Genomic DNA, 14,355 nt, shown 5'->3' with positions numbered 1-14,355 from the left:
CCTTCTGTCAGGACTGAAGGAGTTAACTGTGTTTAGCTTTAAGAAACTATTTTCTAAACACAAGTTGCTGGCTCCAACCATAATTTAGTTAGTGATAAGAATTCCATTGTTTGATCACCCTCAGAGAGAAAACGCCTAAGTGATAAGAAGAGCCAAGAGTGTCTTGTGGTTGAAGTGTTTAAGTAATATAATTCTATTGTATCATGTCAAAGGGCTTGTTCCCTCCATGTAATGTACAACAGTCTTTCAACCCCCATCTGGGGGGGGGGGGGGTCAGACCTGCATAAATACTAGGCATAGCCTTTAATAAATGACATTCTGTTTAAACCTGAAAAGTGGCTGGTTTGTGAATTGCTGATTCCCTATGCAGGACGTTGTTCCCTGGTATTAACCCTTGGTATCCTGTTGGTACCGTAACATTCTTTGCATATAAACATTGAAAAGAAGTAAATATTTTATTATATCTTTTCATGTGACAACACTGAAGAAATGACACTTTGCTACAATGTAAAGTAGTGAGTGTACAGCCTGTATAACAGTGTAAATTGGCTGTCCCCTCAAAATAACTCAACACACAGCCATTAATGTCTAAACCATTGGCAACAAAAGTGAGTACACCCCTAAGTGGAAGTGTCCAAATTGGGCCCAAAGTGTCAATATTTTTTGTGGCCACCAGAGCTTCACAGGTTACCACTGGAGTCCTCTTCTACTCTTCCATGACGACATCACAGAGCTGGTGGATGTTAGAGACCTTGCGCTCCCCCAAATTCAATTTGAGGATGGCTCACAAATGCTCAATAGGGTTTAGGTCTAGAGACATGCTTGGCCAGTGCATCACCTTTACCCTCAGCTTCTTTAGCAAGGCAGTGGTCATCTTGGAGGTGTGTTTAGGGTCGTTATCATGTTGGAATACTGACCTCCAGCCCAGTCTCCAAAGGGAGGGGATCATGCTCTGCTTCTGTATGTCACAGTACATGTTGGCATTCATAATTCCCTCAATGAACTGTAGCTCCCCAGTGCCGACAGCACTCATGCAGGCCCAGACCATGACACTTCCACCACCATGCTTGACTGTAGGCAAGACACACTTCTTTTTTGTACTCCTCATTTGGTTGCCGCCACACACGCTTGACACCATCTAAACCTAATAAGTTTTTCTTGGTCTCATCGAACCATAGGACATGGTTCCAGTAATCCATGTCCTTAGTCTGCTTGTCTTCAGCAAACTGTTTGCAGGCTTTCTTGTGCATCATCTTTAGAAGAGTCTTCCTTCTGGGATGACAGCCATGCAGACCAATTTGATGCAGTGTGCGGCATATGGGCTGAGCACTGACAGGCTGACCCACCACCCCTTCAACCACTGCAGCAATGCTGGCAGCACTCACACGTCTATTTCCCAAAGACAACCTTTGGATATGAGGCTGAGCATGCGCACTCAACTTCTTTGGTCGACGATGGCGAGGCCTGTTCTGGGTAAAACATGTCCTGTGACACCGCTGTATGGTCTTGCCCACTATGCTGCAGCTCAGTTTCAGGGTCTTGGCAATCTTCTTATAGCTTAGGCCATCTTTATGTAGAGCAACAATTCTTTTTTTCAGATCCTTTAGGGAGTTCTTTGCCATGAGGTGCCATGTTGAACTTCCAGTGACCAGTATTAGAGAGTGTGAGAGCGATAACACCAAATTTAACACACCTGCTCCCCATACACACCTGAGACCTAGTAACACTAACGAGTTACATGGCACCAGGGAGGGAAAATGGCTAATTGGGCCCAATTTGGACCTTTCCACTGAGGGGTGCACTCACTTTTGTTGCCAACGGTTTAGACATTAATGGCTGTGTGTTGAGTTATTTTAAGGGGAAATCAAATTTACACTGTTATACAGGCTGTACGCTCACTACTTTACATTGTAGCAAAGTGCCATTTCTTTAGTGTTGTCACATAAAAATATATAATAAAATATTTACAAAAATGTGAGGGGTTTACTTACTTTTGTGAGATACTGTATGTTATATATATATATTTAAAAAAAAAAAATATATATATATATATATAAATATATATATATATATATATATATATATATATATATATATATATATATATATATATATATATAGACATACAACACATAGAAACACCCAGCACTCACCAGCTAGCTCACAGCTAAGATAAAATCACAACTGGAAAGGTTAGTTACCGCATCTGGCCAAATGGGATATATAGACATATATATTTATTTATCTCTATGTTAAAGCTCTTTGCATGTCTTTTTTTGAGACCTAATAGCTTTGAGCCCTTATAACTTTTTTAGAGAGTGTTATTATGAGTGTAACTGTACTTTTAACTGTTAATTTAATGTGCTTGGGTAACTTTTTTTAGAGCGTTACAGTTAACCAAAGAACTAAAGCTCTGAAGTTGCGCTATCACAACACGCGTTAAATTAAATTACACTCAAGCAAACACATTTACTTTCAAATTGAAATATGCACTGTACTTCCAACGCACGCGAAGAGCAGCGATAAACCCCTTTTCGCTTGCGTGCAAAAGTTTGCGTGCCAAATGTAATCTAACCCTATATAGAGTTCTAGATGTGAAGGAGAGACAAATACAATACAATATCAATTTTCTCTGAATGCCAGAGAGTTCTTGAAAATCACACTGTGAGCGAGAGCTTAACCCTTTAATGACCACAGCACTTTTCCATTTTCTGTCCATTTGGGACCAAAGCTATTTTTACATTTTTGAGGTGTTTGTGTTTAGCTGTAATTTTCCTCTTACTCATTTACTGTACCCACACATATTATATACGTTTTTCTCGCCATTAAATGGACTTTCTAAAGATACCATTATTTTCATCATATCTTATAATTTACTATAAAAAATTATAAAATATGAGAAAAAAATGGAAAAAAACACACTTTTTCTAACTTTGACCCCCAAAATCTGTTACTCATCTATAACCACCAAAAAACACCCATGCTAAATAGCTTATAAATTTTGTCCCGAGTTTAGAAATAACCACTGTTTACATGTTCTTTGCTTTTTTTGCAAGTTATAGGGCAATAAATACAAGTAGCACTTTGCTATTTCTAAACCATTTTTATTCAAGATTAGCGCTCGTTACATTGGGACACTGATATCTTTCAGGAATCTCTGAATATCCATTGACATGTATATATTTTTTTAGAAGACATCCAAAAGTATTGATCTAGGCCAATTTTGGTATATTTCATGCCACCATTTCACCGCCAAATGCGATCAAATACAAAATATTGTTCACTTTTTCACAAATTTTTTCACAAACTTTTGGTTTCTAACTTAAATTATTTACAAACAGCTTGTGCAATTATGGCATAAATGGTTGTAAATTTTTATTTGGGATCCCCTTTGTTCAGAAATAGCAGACATATATGGCTTTGGCGTTGCTTTTTGGTAATTAGAAGGCTGCTAAATGCCACTGTGCACCACACGTGTATTATGCCCAGCAGTAAAGGGGTTAATTAGGGAGCATGTAGGGAGCTTTTTAGGGTAATTTTAGCTTTAATGTAGTGTAGTAGACAACCCCAAGTAATGATCTATGCCCATTTTGGTATATTTCATGCCACCATTTCACCGCCAAATGCGATCAAATTTAAAAAAAAAGTAAAATTTTTCACAATTTTAGGTTTCTCACTGAAATCATTTACAAACAGCTTGTGCAATTATGGCACAAATTGTTTTAAATGCTTCTCTGGGATCCCCTTTGTTCAGAAATAGCAGACATATATGGATTTGGCATTGCTTTTTGGTACTTAGAAGGCTGCTAAATGCCGCTGCGCATCACACATGTATTATGGCTAGCAGTGAAGGGGTTAATTAGGTAGCTTGTAGGGAGCTTGCAGGGTTAATTTTAGCTTTAGTGTAGAGCTCAGCCTCCCACCTGAAATATCAGACCCCCTGATCCCTCCCAAACAGCTCTCTTCCCTCCCCCAACCCCACAATTTTCCCTGCCATCTTAAGTACTGGCAGCAACTCTGCCAGTACTAAAATAAGATATATTTAGGCTTTTGGGGGAGGGGGGGTTTAAGCATATTTACATATGCTGCTGTGTAGGAGCCCCCCTTAGGCCCCAACCTGACTGATCCCCCACCAAACAGCTCTCTAACCCTCCCCCTCTGCCTTAATGGCCGCCATTTTGGGTACTGGCAGCTGTCTGCCAGTACCCAGTTTAGAATAAAATAGTTGCTTTTTTATTTTTTCCCCATTTTCTGTAGTGTAGCTCCCCCCCCACCACCAAAGAACAAACCCCCACCCCCTCCTAGATACCTTTGATTGTCTTTTTTTTTTAAATGTAAACTTTTTTTCTGAAACTTTTAGTGATGTCTTTTCTGTAGTGTAGCGGTTCCCACCCGCTCCCGCCCCGTGCACGCGCCCGCCCGCCTCCCGCCGTGCACGCGCCCCCTCCGGCCCCGCCCCCGATCCCGCCCCCCTCTACATTACCCGGCCCATCGATGGCCGCCCACCCGCCTCCCAAGTGGGCTCCCACCCACCAACGACACCGGCCATCGATGTCCGGTGCAGAGAGGGCCACAGAGTGGCTCTCTCTGCATCGGATGGCCATCTACAGTTATTGCAGGATGCCTCCATATCGAGGCATCACTGCAATAACCGGAAAGCAGCTGGAAGCGAGCAGGATCGCTTCCAGCTGCTTTCCACACCGAGGACGTGCAGGGTACGTCCTCAGGCGTTAACTGCCTTTTTTTTGAGGACGTACCCTGCACGTCCTCGGTCGTTAAGGGGTTAAAGGGATTTGAAACCCAATTTTTTTCTTTCATGATTCAGATAGAGCATGTTATTTTAAATAACTTGCCAATTTATTTCTATTATCAGATTTGTTTCATTCTCCTTGTATCTTTTGTTGAAAACAATACCTGATTGGTGGCTTCACATATATGCCTTTTGTCAATTGGCTTTCAGCTTGCTCCTAGTTGTGCATTACTGCTTCTTCAACAAAAAAATGCAACGGAAATGAAGCAAATTACAAAATAGAAGAAAATTGGAAGTTGTTTAAAATTGTATGATCTATTTTAAAGGGACAGTAAACCTTAAAAATAATGTTATATAATTCTGCACATAGTGCAGAATTATATAACATTATTTAGGTGCTATAGCCATAAAACCCTTTTTTACAGTTTAATTTGCTAAAATACTGCGCTTTTACAGACCCGCTCTCTGCTCTCTGCTGAGCGGGTCTGTAATATTCAGTCAGCGCATCGGGCCAGCTGTATAGTCACAACCCGGCCCGACCGCGCCATAGCACTAAGTGCAGCTCGCTCCTGTCACAGGAACGAGCTGCACTTAGTCTTATGGCGCGGTCGGGCCGGGCTGTGATTATACAGCTGGCCCGATGCGCTGACTGAATATTACAGACCCGCTCAGCAGAGAGCAGAGAGCGGGTCTGTAAAAGCGCAGTATTTTAGCAAATTAAACTGTAAAAAAGGGTTTTATGGCTATAGCACCTAAATAATGTTATATAATTTTGCACTATGTGCAGAATTATATAACATTATTTTTAAGGTTTACTGTCCCTTTAATCATAAAAGAAAAAAATTGGGTTTCATGTTCCTTTAAATTCTGGCATAAACTATTTTTTTTACACATAGACACATACACACAAATATATGTTGCAGTAAGAAGCATAATTTATTGTGCTAAATGTGACTAGAAGACAGAATAAAATCAGGGCAGAGTCAATGTAAGAGTAATTTAAACTATGCCACTTCATGTATTAATCAACATACACAAGTATTGTATTGCATTATGCAGCAGAAATGAAGAATTGATTTGTTTTGTTATTTATAATGCAGGATTACAAAGCATTGATATTGAAATACCAAAGCTAATAAAGTGCTGATATTGGAATACTGCTGTGCAAATTTATATCTACACTAAATTGTGGTCTGTTGAGATAAGCTTTTGTTCCATGTAAGCTGCTTGTCTTTTCTAGCTTCACTTTTTTTTATTCAAAGCGCAATTGTAATATATCATATATGCAGGCAATTTTAATTAAAACATTTACTTTATGTCTACTCCAATCAAAAGCCTAGACTAAGCAAATTAGGATAACATATCTATAAACAGTGTGTTTGTAATATGCAATATGACTTTTTCCAAGAGAGATTTAAATATATATATATATATATATATATATATATATATATATATATATATATATATATATATATATATATATATATATATATATATATATATATATATACAGGTGGCCCTCGGTTTACAACGGTTCAATTTGCACCGTTTCAGAATAACAACCTTTTTTTTCAGTCATGTGACTGCTATTGAAAAGCATTGAGAAGCAGTGCATTGATTAAAATAGCCAGTAGGTGGAGCTGTCCGCTTGTGTTGCAGCAAAGATATGCAAGTCAAGCAAGCTAAAATGAATCAGTATAAATAGACCTGAGCTATCAAGCAGCTTTCATAGGAACAAGATCTTCCTGTCTATAAATCAGTCCAGATTGGAATGCATAGAAAGAATTGTTTGCCGAAAAATGCAAGTAAAGTCTGTGTTGTGTGATTATTTTATTAGGTTTATAATGCTGTTAAGCATTTAAAGTCTTCATTTCAAAGCTTTAAAAATAATGTATTAGGTGTTACTTATGACAATTTTGAGAGGGGCCTGGAACCTAACTCCCTCACTTCCCATTGACTTACATTATAAACTGGGTTTCATTTTACAACGGTTTCGATTTACAACCATTCCTTCTGGAACCTAACCCTGGCGTAAACTGAGGGCTACCTCAGGTGGCCCTCGTTTTACAACGGTTCAATTTACACCGTTTCAGAATAACAACCTTTTTTTCCAGTCATGTGACTGCTATTTAAAGGACCAGTCAACACTGTAGATTTGCATAATCAACAAATGCATGATAAGAAGACAATGCAATAGCACTTAGTCTGAACTTCAAATGAGTAGTAAATTTTTATTAAATAAATTGCAAAGTTATGTCTATTTCCACTCCCCCTGTATCATGTGACAGTCATCAGCCAATGACAAATGCATATACGTATATGCTTTGAATTCTTGCACATGCTCAGTAAGAGTTGGTGACTCAAAAAGTATACATATAAAAAGACTGTGCACATTTTGTTAATGGAAGTAAATTGGAAAGTTGTTTAAAATTGCATGCTGTATCTGAATCATGAAGTTTAATTTTGACTTGAGTGTCCCTTTAAAAGCATTCAGAAGCAGTGCATTTATTAAAATAGCCAGTAGGTGGAGCTGTCCGCTTGTGTTTCAGCAAAGCCAAGCAAGCTGAAATTAATCAGTTTAACCAGACCTGAGCTATCGAGCAGATTTCAAAGGAATACGATCTTCCTGTCTATAAATCAGTCCAGATTTGAATGCACAGAAAAATGCAAGTGAATTCTGTGTTGTGTGATTATTTTATTAGGTTTATAATGCTGTTTAGCAAATGTTTTTGTTCATTTAACTTAGTTTAATTATATATTCTGTATTGTGTGATTATTTTATTAGGTTTATAATGCTGTTTAGCATTTAAAGACTTCATTTCAAAGCTTTAAAAATAATGTATTAGGTGCTACTTATGACAATTTTTAGAGGGGCCTGGAACCTATCTCCCTCACTTCCCATTGACTTACATTATAAACTGGGTTTCAATTTACAACGGTTTTGATTTACAAGCATTCCTTCAGGAACCTAACCCCGGCGTAAACTGAGGGCTACCTGTGTATATATATATATATATATATATATATATATATATATATATATATATATATATATATATATATATATATATGTATATATAGATATATAGATATATGTGTATATATACAGTATATATATATATTTATATATAACATTGGGGTCGATCACAATCTATTGGTTGATGGTTTTTCAGCTCTTCTTCTGGCCAAAAAAGCCAGTTTTAATTTTAACGTGATCACAATATTATCTTTTCTGCTATCTCCTGCAGCTGGAAACGCATTCTTTGCCTTTTGGAGCCAAAAGTCTATCACAATCCATTTTGAATAGGCTATTCAACAGCTTATCAAGCTTATTTAAAGTTACATAGTAACATAGTAAGTAAGGCTGAAAAAAAAGACATAAGTCCATCGAGTTCAATCTATATAAATCTCAATATAATTACATTAAAAGCTCCAGTTAAGCTTAAATTAATCCCATTAAAAAAGTTGATCCATTTAACACAAGCAATCATATACCTGAATTCTGTGTCTAGCCAGAAATGTATCTAAATCATTTTTAAATGTATCTAAGGTATTGGCATTTACTACCCCCTTAGGTAATGAATTCCACAATTTGATTGCTCTTGCAGTGAAAAAACGTTTATGTTGCTGGAGATTAATTCTTCTTTACTCTAGAATTAAATTGTAACATCTTGTGACAAACAATTTTCTTGGTATAAACAAAGCATATGTATATGGGCCTTAAATATATTTATATAAAGTAATCATGTCACCTCTCAAGCGCCTTTTTTTTCTAGAGAAAACAGACCCAGTTTGGCTAACCTCTCCTCATAACTTAAATTCTCCATTCTCCTTTTTCTATGTCTGCAATTTTTCCAAGAACTGCACTCCATACTCAAGGTGAGGTCTTACCAGGGATTTATATAGTGAAACAATTATGCTTTCCTCTTTTGCATTAATGTCTTTTTTAATACATGCTAGTATCTTTTTATCCTTACAAGCCTCTGTCCTGCATTGTGCACCCATCTTTAGCTTGTTATCTATTACGACTCCCAAATCCCTTTCCTCCTCTCTTCTGCTAAGTCTGGTCCCATTTAAATAATGGGTTGCCTGCTTATTTTTACTTCCAAAATGTAGGACCTTGCCTTTTCTAGTATTTAAACTCATTTTCCATTTACCTACCCATTCTTCTAATTTTTGTAGACCTCCATTTAAAGCATGTTCATCCTACAATGACCTTATTACCTTACATAACTTTGTATCCTTTGCAAAAATAGAGATGATCAAAAAGTAAAGCAAAACTTTGGGGAGCTCAAGTGTACCAATCCTGCAAGGGACTATGATATAGAAATAAAACAAGAAAATAAAACCTAAAATGGTCAGAAATAAATAAACACTCAAAAAATAGAAAAATGATAATATAAAAGTGGCAAAAGTTTAAAAGTTATAAAATAGTTATAGTGTCCTTAAAAAGGAGTAGGATTTTGTTTGTTTTATGTTTGTTTTAAAGGGGAAGTACACCCCATGTTTAAAACTGCTGATAAAAATAAAACAGCCTAAACCACTATATTTCGTGCTGAAGTGACTATTCCTGCAAGGGCTTTGTCATATATATATATATATATATATATATATATATATATATATATATATATATATATATATATATATGTGTGTGTATTTATGTATTTATATATGTACATTTATATGTGCACACATACATACAAATATATATATATATATTTGTATGTATGTGTGCACATATAAATACATAAATACATATATATATATATATATATATATATACACATTTAATATTCGTATATATGTATGTATATAAAATGTGTGTGTGTATGTATATATGTATATATATGTATATATATGTATATATATATATATATATATATATAAATATATATATATATATATATATATATATATATATATATATACAAATATACACACACACATATATATACACTTTTGAATCCTTCCCATTCAAATCCCTTGACACATGCTACATCACATGCTATTATTCATTTTTAACTTTTTTTTTTTTTAATAATTTTTTTTAATGAGGTTTAAATTAAAGGCATACAAGAAATGTACAATAGTGTCATTCAAGTTAATTACAATATCCATGAAGCTTTAGGAAACATAACTACGATACAACACATATGTAACTTACCTGACAGAGTATAAACCTTCTAAGATTCTCAGGAGGCCACTCTTGGACCTCAAACAAACTAATAATACTAATACAAGAAGGTATCCTGAAATAAAGGAGACCACTTGTGGGTCTCATATGAAAAACCTCCTTTTCACCTAATTATTAAAGCTATAATATAAAATAAATTTAGGCCCAACTAATAACCTGGAATAGTGTACATGTCTAACTAGAAGTTGGGGGTTATGAATATGCAAGAGTAAATAATATATAGTACATATAGTTAGGGCATCCACAAATTAACCTTAAAAAATTAGTTTTTCAGGTGTCTGCTATACATATATAAATAGAAAAAGAAAAAGGCAAACTCTATTAAGAAAGATATAACTAACTAGATTGCAATATGGTCATCTCATGAGTCTTATATAGTGTAGTCTGTGTGGAGTAGTGAGCTCCTCTTCTGTTAGGAACATATACTTATGCATAGGAGTTAAATTAGGCAAAATATTAATCAATCAAAGGCCTTCAATTGCAGAGGCTGTAAACTCTGTGGATCTGAGCAGTAGGTGTGGGCCTATGGTCTGTGAGAAACATGTACAGACCCTTTCCACCTTTTTGAGTTTTTACACAGTATTATTTATAGGGTTCTTCAAGTTTTATCTCCTGGAATGCAGTGTTTTTACTTTGCTACTATTGGAAACTTGTTCTCAGCCTTTTAGAATTTTTCACTGTCCCTCTTGTACTTCATAGATAAGGAGTTACAGTACACCAAGTAGCTAAAATATATATGGAAAGGGGATTAAGGGAAAAAGCAATAAGGCTGCTATAACTGCTCAAAATATTATCTATTACATTGTCAACCGGGAATCAACATCATACGTAGGTGAAGGTAGGACTGGTGAGGGTATGATATTGAGAAACATTTCAGGTGTGTCATCTTGTATATGTCTCAAGGTTATGGCAATTCAATTATTTCTGCAGTAGCTATGTAATGATGTCACATATAGCTTATAGAGGGAAATTGGCCTACAATGTCAACAATCGATATAAAGCTGGCAACTAACATTAGCAGAATTATACATAAATATCCCCATTTACTCTATGATGTAAAGGATGTTCTAGACTCTAGTACAAAAACCATCATATTCAATAACAGCAGTATAGAAGTTACTAGTGGTAGCATTTAAATATCAGGGCCTCGATCCGATATGCAGCGTCGCCTGCAAAAGCCGGTGGCGCCAAATTTTGCGCTGGTTTGGTATCACATATACGGCGTCGTTTTTTGGCCCATAGACAGGTATACCAAACCAGCGCAGTTTGGTATCCAATATACAGCGTAAGGACTTACATGGCGAAAATGGAAAAATCTTACTCCATTTTCACCTTGCCACAAATTGCAGGTGTAGTAAGCCTTACGCTGTATATTGGAGCCCCGTAACTCCCTAAACTAGCTGCAAAATAAAACGCATGCGCAATGTCTATCTACCTGTCAACCGCAATCCCCCGCCGCAATCCCTAATAAAGTATTTAACCCCTAAACCGCCACTCCCGGACCCCACTGCCACCTACATTAACTACCCCCTAATGTGAGCCCCTTACTCCGTCGCCACCTACATTACCTACCCCCTAATGTGAGCCCCTTACACCGCCGCCACCTATATTAACTACCCCCTAATGTGAGCCCCTTACTCCGCCGCCACCTACATTACCTACCCCCTAATGTGAGCCCCTTACACCGCTGCCACCTATATTAACTACCCCCTAATGTGAGCCCCTTACTCCGCCGCCACCTACATTACCTACCCCCTATAGTGATCTCCTTACACCGCCGCCACCTACATTACCTACCCCCTAATGTGAGCTCCTACCCCGCCGCCACCTATATTAAAATTATTAACCCCTAATCTAATCCCCCTACCCCGCCGCCAGCTATATTAAAATTCTTAACCCCTAATCTAATCCCCCTACCCTGCCGCCAGCTATATTAAATTAATTAACCCCTCAAATACTAAAATATCCCTACCACTAAACCTAAGTCTAACCCTACAAATAGCCCTGAAAAGGGCTTTTTGCGTGGCATTACCCCAAAGTAAACAGCTCTATTGCCAGCCCTTAAAAGGGCTTTTTGTGGGTCATTGCCCTAAAGTAACCAGCTCTTTTACCAGCCCTTAAAAGATCTTTTTGCGGGGCATTGTCACAAAGTAATCAGCTCTTTTGCCTCTAATCTAAATCCCTCTACACCGCCGCCACCTATAATAAATGTATTACCCCCAATCTAATCCCCCTACACCGCCGCCACCTATATTAAATATATTAACCCCTAATCTAATCCCCCTACACCGCTGCCACCTATATTAACCCTAATTATATTAGGGTTAATATAGTTATTATATTATATATATTAACTATATTAACCCTATCTAACTCTAACACCCCTAACTTAATTATTATTAAAATAAATCTAAATAATATTAATAATATCAACTAAATTATTCCTATTTAAAACTAAATACTTACCTATAAAATAAACCCTAAGATAGTTAATAACTATTTAATAGCTACCTAGTTAAAATAATTGAATTACCAATTTACCTGTAAAATAAATCCTAACCTAAGATACAAATACACCTACACTATCAATAAATTAAATAAACTACAAATATCTAAACTAAAATACAATTAAATACACTAAACTAAATTACAAAAACAAACAAACACTAAATTACAAAAAATAATAAAACATTACAAAAATTTTAAGCTACTTACACCTAATCTAAGCCCCCTAATAAAATAATAAAGCCCTCCAAAATAAAAAATGCCCTTACCCTATTCTAAATTAAAAAGTAACCAGCTCTTTTACCAGCCCTTAAAAGGGCTTTTTGCGGGGCATTTCCCCAAAGTAATCAGCTCTTTTGCCTGTAAAAAAAAAACACAATACCACCCCCCAACATTACAACCCACCACCCACATACCCCTACTCTAAACCCACCCAAACCCCCCTTAAAAAAACCTAACACTAACCCCCAGAAGATCTCCCTACCTTGAGTCGTCTTCACCCAGCCGGGCCAAACTCTTCATCCAGATGTGGTCCTCCATACCGGCGATGTCTTCATCCAAGCGGCAAAGAAGAGGTCTTCCATCCCGGCGATGTCTTCATCCAAGCGGCAAAGAAGAGGTCCTCAATTGGGGCGAAGTCTTCCTCCAAGCGGCATCTTCAATATTTTTTTTCTTCCGGCTTCTTCCGACCTCCTACGCGGAACATCCAGCTGGCCCGACGACTGAACGATGAATGAAGTTTCCTTTAAATGACGTCATCCAAGATGGCGTCCCTCGAATTTCGATTGGCTGATAGGATTCTATCAGCCAATCGGAATTAAGGTAAGAAAATCTGATTGGCTGATTCAATCAGCCAATCAGATTCAAGTTCAATCCGATTGGCTGATTCAATCAGCCAATCAGATTGAGCTTGCATTCTATTGGCTGTTCCGATCAGCCAATAGAATGCAAGCTCAATCTGATTGGCTGATTGGATCAGCCAATCGGATTGAACTTGACTCTGATTAGCTGATTGAATCAGCCTATCAGATTTTCTTACCTTAATTCCAATTGGCTGATAGAATCCTATCAGCCAATCGGAATTCGAGGGACGCTATCTTGGATGATGTCATTTAAAGTAAACTTCATTTGTCGTTCAGTCGTCGGGCCAGCTGGATGTTCCACGTAGGAGGTCGGAAGAAGCCGGAAGAAAGAAGATTGAAGATGCCGATTGGAGGAAGACTTTGCCCTGATGGAGGACATCTTCTTTGCCGCTTGGATGAAGACATCGCCGGGATTTGGGTGGGTTTAGAGTAGGGGTATGTGGGTGGTGGGTTGTAATGTTGGGGGGTGGTATAGTGTTTTTTTTTTTACAGGCAAAAGAGCTGATTACTTTGGGGAAATGCCCCGCAAAAAGCCCTTTTAAGGGCTGGTAAAATAGCTGGTTACTTTTTAATTTAGAATAGGGTAGGTCATTTTTTTATTTTGGGAGGCTTTATTATTTTATTAGGGGGCGTAGATTAGGTGTAAGTATCTTAAAATTCTTATCTTTTTTTTATTTTTTGTAATTTAGTTTAGTGTATTTAATTGTATTTTAGTTTAGATATTTGTAGTTTATTTAATTTATTGATAGTGTAGGTGTATTTTTTAACTTAGGTTAGGATTTATTTTACAGGTAAATTGGTAATTATTTTAACTAGGTAGCTATTAAATGGTTTAAAAATAATGTTGTGGGTGAAGCGCTGAATCTTAATCTCCAAAGCCTCACTATAAAACTATCCCCTTCCTGGATAGTAACAATTACAATAATAAATTATTAAAAAAAGTGGGCGCTTAAAGCAGGAGATTCAGTGGATATGTAACAAATTATACTTTCCTCTGTGGGGATTAGATCAGACTAAGGGGGATGATATCCAAACTA

Source organism: Bombina bombina, chromosome 2 (genome assembly GCF_027579735.1).
Source record: "Bombina bombina isolate aBomBom1 chromosome 2, aBomBom1.pri, whole genome shotgun sequence".
Classification (NCBI taxonomy): domain Eukaryota; kingdom Metazoa; phylum Chordata; class Amphibia; order Anura; family Bombinatoridae; genus Bombina; species Bombina bombina.
Note: the sequence above shows the minus strand (reverse complement) of the source record.